Here is a 7,105-nt window from a genome sequence, read left to right as displayed (position 1 = left end):
CTAATCAAAGATCTTTACAACTGCATTAGCTCAAGGAAACAAAATATACTGATTGAATTCATTGACTTTAATCAAACATACCTGAGAAAAGAAAACCATCATACAATTTAAGCTTGAGCTTCCACTATCTATACCTTTGTCAATGTCAATTCCTTTCATGAAAATTAGAGAAATCCAGATACCAGAATCACCACGTTCCTATGATAGAACCAAAAATACACTCATAATAGACATAGTTATCACAAGCCAAAGAACACACTTTAAATATGAGCCATAATTGATAATTTACGAAATAAGGATGATAAAAAAACCGAGATAAAGAAATCCAATATGCGAATACCATACTGGAAGCCGGAGAAAATAACTCATAAGAAATAACAAAGATCTTGATGACTCCTTAGAGAAAACCAGAAGAAAAACAATGCTTACACGCTTTGGAATCATTTGTAATAGAGATAATATATTTACCAAATATATACATAAAATAAAACAACATCCAGTAGAAATCGAAGAATAGCCTCACATAAATTTTCACCATCAACTTTTATTCCAAACATAATAGAATAGAACCCCAAAGAGAAAAATAATATATGTTGATCATTAACCAACCAGACCAACAGTGCTTTCATCTAACATTATAATTAGCTAGCATTCTCATACGATAAGAATTTCATCAGAAAATTAACAATCACATATATCTTTGAGGATAAATGAATATATAACATACTCAGGAGAGATCATCATAATCTAGTCAATTACAATTCCTCTGACTAATTCTGTCATCACTAATCCCATATTATTCCATTCACTAATGAAAATCAATCTAGAAGACATTCCAGCAAATACATACATTAGACATTATACCTGAATGAGTCGATTAGCCGAGATTAACATTTTCTTTAACCTTGACATTGTGAAATCCAAATTATCTTAAAATAATCTGACATCTTTTCCAAAACTGTATTCACTAGCTAAACTATTCTCAACTCTAACCACATTATTAGTTATTCCACTACTGAATTCTTTAGTCTCTCATTTTTGAGGTTATTCAACATAAATCTCGTGAAATTTCATCATAAAATACCACATTGGTAAGTGGTGAGGTCGTAAAGCCTCTAACTTGACTCTCTTATATGCACACATGTGACTTAACATTTATCATCATCATAATATCATCACAGTTATATAATTCACTTCAGGCAAATTAACATATATATTTATGTTACACAAACTATCCAAGTACATTATTCAAACAAGTGCACTTATACATACATTCTATAACTTTTGAGTAAATTTACTTATCGCATTCACTTAATCAAACAAGTTAGGCACATAACATTATATGAATGACAAACAAACATGGATGAGCTTATCACAATATAAACTTTCATTTCGTTTCATAAAATCACCATAATCCATCGAAACACAACGTTCAACCGGAGCAATGACATTTTACCCATATTTCTCAACTTAAGGTTATTTCATTTTGTACATCATCACATACATATCATGAACTCTTATTCATACCTTTCCAATATTCAACTTATCACAAAAACATTTCCAAATATCTTAGTATCACTTTCAACGTTTTCAAAATTAGCTCAGTTGGAAAGCATCTCTGTCTCAACAAAACAATTTCATCAGAGTCGGGAGATATCACACTATCACAGATTATATATGGCATGAATAGCCAGACTCTCACACATGCTAGGTTAGTCCGAGAATTGACTAAACCATAGCTCTGATACCACTAAATGTAACATCCCTTACCTGTATTTAACGCTGAAATAGGGTATGAGCCATTCCGGTCTTAAAAACAAGCATACATACATTTTCGAGCCATAAATTTTCGTATAAATTAATTTTTTTTAAAATTAATCATATCCTCCCTAAATCAAGCCTGCAAGGTCCAAAACATGCTTTGAAAGTGATTCGGGGCTAAACCGTGAACTTTAGAAAATTTTTCATGTTTTAAGGGCCACAAGCCCATATGGTTTGGGACATGCCCGTGTGGGTAGGCCGTGTCATCACACAAGCCCGTGTCCCTAGCCTGTGTAACTCTCTGTTTGTCACCCAAGAACAAATTGAAGTCACACGGCCAGGACACACGCCTGTGTCCCTAGGCCGTGTCCTTTACACGACTGAGACACATAGCCGTGTTTCATACCTGTGTGCTCGATACTGAGCATTCTGTTTTACAACAACTTAGGTGCAAGGGACCCACGGTCGGGTCACACGCCCGTGGGGCTGACTGTGTGTCACACATGGCCTATACACACGCCCGTGTGTCTACCTGTGTGGACAAAAACAAGGCTATTTACCAAGCCATTTTGCCACCCTCACTTGCACATATCTACTCAACATCACATGGCACAAACTTAAGCATGAAAAGCAACCAAATAATCAAAACCAAGACAATAACATGTCTTTCTCATACCATTTTTAAACATGCTTAAAACATCAACCTTTCACACCAAATTATGCAAGTTTCCACATTCACAAATGACATTAATACAAATATACTCATAACCAACATTAGCCAACTTCCAAGGCTATATACAAAATGAACCATGGATCATTTTTGTCCAACAACTTAACCAATGGTCTAATTACCATTTAAGGACCTCCACTTTAAAATTTCATAGCAATTAGACACCTCTAGCATGTAGAACTCAACTTTTGCACTTTTTAAAGTTTAGTCCTTTTGACAAAATTAAGTGCCCAAACGTCAAAATTTTCACGAAATTGTAGACCATAAAAATATAATAAAAATAAAATTTTCTACGTCAGATTTGTGGTCCTGAAACCACTGTTTCAGCTAAACTTAAAATCGGGCTGTTATATTAGAGCTTACATTACCCACACTTGCCATTGAAGTGGCTTGAGATTTAAAACTCGAGTATTGCTTCCTGTGGTCTCTGTGAGAATACCCAGCTGATACATTCGAACGGGAATACTTTTCTTTAGATTTCTTTGAATGAGATGGAAATGACTTACTCATCGGTCTTTTCCTCGAATCTCTAGCTTCACAACCAACTTTCCTCTTCTCTTTATTCAACTCTTTGACCTTACAAGTTCGCTCGACTAACACCATGATTTTTTTTCAGCTCTAAGATCCCAACTAACACATGATTATCCTCATTCAATCCATCCTCAAACCTCTTACACATGATAGCCTCAGTGGATACACACTCTCGAGCATATTTACTAAGTTTGAAAAATTCTCGCTCACACTCTGTTACTCACACTTGGCCCTGTTTCAGCTCAAGAAATTCCTTACGTTTCTGATCGATGAACCGCTGACTAATATATTTCTTCTAGAAATCCTCTTGAAAGAATTCCCAAGTAATCCTCTCTCTCGGTACCACAAATACTAGTGTATTCCACCAGTCGTATACAAAACCTCTCAAAGTGAGATGGCACACTTTAAACACTCATCCGGTGTGCAAGGCAGCTCATCAAATACCCTAATGGAGTTTTTGAGCCAAAACTCGGCTCTCTCAGGATCATCATCCACGTTAGCTCTGAAATATTCAGCCCTGTGCTTTCGGATCTTATCAACTGGGGGCTTGTTCATTCTTACAAGTTCCATACCTTGTGGAACTACAAGAACTGGTCGAGGAATAGGTGGGGGTAGAGGAGGTTGGTGCATTCAGATTTGTTCGAAAAAACTCTGTATACCACTAGCTGATCATGTGGAGAAAGGCTTCCCTAGCCCCTTCTTTCTGACCAACCGTTGGAGGTCTACTATCAGATGACGCTGGCCCTTGAGCGAGAGCCGGTGCATTACTTTCAACGTCATCAGCCTTAGCTTTTTTGGGATCCATTTACAATATGAAAACATAATTTAAAATTGTCAAGAGTTATCACACTATCACAGTTCATTTATGGCATGTATAGTTACACTCTTACACACGCTACATTATTTCAAGAATCGACTAAACTGTAGCTCTGATACCACTAAATATAATACCCCTTACCTGTATCTAATGTCAGAATAGGGTACGAGGCATTACCGGACTTATACGCAAGCAATCATACAAAACTGAGACATAAATTTCCATCCAAATTTAAAATTTTTCATATACATTCATATCATCCCTAAAACGAGCCTACAAGACCCAAAACATACATTTGAATCGATTCAGGACTAAATCGAGAACTTCAAAAAATTTAACAACATTTAGAAAAATTTTCACTAAACAAGGGTCACATGCCTGTGTGGCTTTGGGACACGCCCGTGTGGGCAGTCTGTGTACACACGCTTGTGTCCCTAACCTATGTAATTCTCTGTTTGTCACCCAAGAACAAGTAGAAGACACGCGGCCAAGTCACACGCTCGTGTGCGAGGCTATGTGGTTGATTTAATATTTATGATTTTTCATAAAATAGATACAGACTTCACACGCCCAGGACACATGCCCATGCCTAAGGCCGTGTCATCCACACAACTGAGACACATGCCCGTGTCTCTGCCTGTGTGCTCAATTCTGAGCATTTTTTTTCCAACAATTAAGGTGTAGGGACACACAGTCGAAACACACGTCCATAGGGCAAGTCGTGTGTCACACATGGCCTAGACACACGCCCGTGTGTCTACCCATGTGGACAAAAACAAGGCTATTTTCCAAGCCATCTTGTCACCCTTTAATGCACACACCTACACAACAAAACATAGTACCTATCCAAGAAATTACATTCAATCAATTCAGCCACAACCAAGACATCCACACATCATTCACTTGCTACCATTAATCACATACGAACATCACATACTTATCAACTTAAACCATGCAAATTTCCACATCCATGAAAAGCATCATCATAAACATATATACTTATACCAATATTAACCAATTTCAAATGGCCATTTACAAGATAACATAAGCCAACAAATATGGCCAAATCAATTATGACACATAATAAAATGACTAAGTCCCGATACATGCCATAACTCAAAATGTTGAATTTATTGGTACCCAAAATAATAAGTTGATAGTGTGAGTGGATCTCTGACAATCTCCGATCCCGGAGCTAGATTGGTGACATTGTAAGACAAGGGAAAATAAAGAGGAGTAAGCTATATAGCTTAGTAAGTTCCTAAGCAAATAATAAGTATCATGTCTGAACATTTAACATACAATTAACTTGATGATAATTGGCATAAATATTATTAAGATCTTATTATCATAACTTACTCAATTGTAACCTTATCGAGGGTTCATCACATAACGAGCTCATTACATATGAGTTTTACGTACATACCTATGTCATCTTGAATTGGATTTACACACAATTCATCTTTGACATACTCGTTAAATTACTAGTTGAATTTCCCGTTTAACCACTTGGAATACTAAAGAATACTCGGGAATCTCGTACACACAGTTCTATACCAATGCTATATCCCAGATATAGTCTTGCATGTAATCTCATATCGATGCCAATAGCCCAGCTATGGTCTTACATGAAGTCTCAAATCGATGCCATATCCCAGATATGGTCTTACACATAATCTTAGTAACCCTAATGTCATGACATTTGTATCCTATCTATTCCTAAGGTTCAACCAGGATTTCACACTTGACGAAACTTTGTCGAATACTTCCAAGGATCAATCACAACTCATACAATAGTAAAGCATTTAAAACATAATTAAAACAATGCATTATTTACATACGAACTTACCTCGGTACAAAAATAGTAGAAATGGGACCTAATCGTCAAACATTTTATTTTTCCCCCGTTCTAAGTCCAAACCTCGTTTCTCTTAATCTATAATAGAAAATTTAACTCATTTAATATTCACATTTTTCAATTCAGCCCAAAAATTAAACTATGAAAAAATTATATTTTTACCCCTAAACTTTGACCTTTTTACAATTTAGTCCCTAGGCTCGTAAAATGATTTTTATCAAATTTCTTCATTACCCAAGCCTAGTCGAATCTTTATTGTACTCATACCAGCCCATATTTTTCATTCAATCACACTTTTACTACTTCTTTTATAACTTTTACAAATAAGTCCTTTTAGGCATTTTCATCGAAAATCACTTAGCAAAAGTCTTTTATCAAACATCAAACTTGCATAATCTATCATAAAACATCAAAATACACACATTTCTAACATTTTTCAAACCTACACCTTAATCATTTCTCAAATTAGTGGTAGAAATAGGTAGATCAAGTGACAACGACTTAAAAAATGTAAAGAGCATTAAAAACGGGACAAGAACGGACTTACAATCGAGCTTGAAAAGTGGCAAAACCCTAGCTATTTCTTCTCCCTTCAAGTTTTAGCCAAGCAAGAAGAAGATGGGCTAAATTTTGCTTTTATTTTACATATTTTGTCTGTAATTGACAAATTACCGAAATGCCCTTTTTATAAAACATGAAATTTCTCTTAGCTCATGTCCATTTTTGTCCACTAACTTAAAAAATGATCTAATTACCATCTAAAGACCTTCAATTTAAAATTTCATAACAATTAGACACCTATAGCATGTAGAACTCAACTTTTGTACTTTTTAGAATTTAATCTTTTTTGCTAAATTGAGTGCTCAAACGCCAAAATTTTCGAACGAAATTTTCACCAAATCATTCAATAAAATTGTAGACCATAAAAATCTAATAAAAATAAGTTTTTCTATGTCGGATTCATGGTCCCGAAACCACTGTTCTGACTAAGCCCAAAATCGGGCTGTTACATTCAATTTCATTAGAAACACTTTTTTGGACCATTAAGACTACATTAGGTAGCTAGGAATGGATAAAATGACAGATTGTGCAAGAGTAACCCTTCCAGTGAAAAAGTGTTTCTTATCCTCCCAACTAGAAAGTTTCATAGGGTACCTTTGGTGATTCTATGAAGAAGGAGAGGGACTCCTAGATAATGTCCAAGTTCATGGACTGGTTGAAACCAGAGCAAATTAGTAATCTTCCCTACTAGATCCTCCTTTACCCTTGTAGAGAAAAAAAATTAGCCTTACGAGTGTTTACCTTGTGTCCTAAGTGCTTAAAAAAACTCATAACGAAGTCCTTAAGAAGTTTACTATGCTTCAAGTCTGTTTTACTGAAAATCACAAGGTCATCTGCAAAGAAACAT

Source organism: Gossypium arboreum, chromosome 6 (genome assembly GCF_025698485.1).
Source record: "Gossypium arboreum isolate Shixiya-1 chromosome 6, ASM2569848v2, whole genome shotgun sequence".
In the NCBI taxonomy this organism is placed as follows: Eukaryota; Viridiplantae; Streptophyta; class Magnoliopsida; order Malvales; family Malvaceae; genus Gossypium; species Gossypium arboreum.
The sequence above is the reverse complement of the archived record's forward strand: the minus strand, read 5'-3'. Positions refer to the sequence as shown.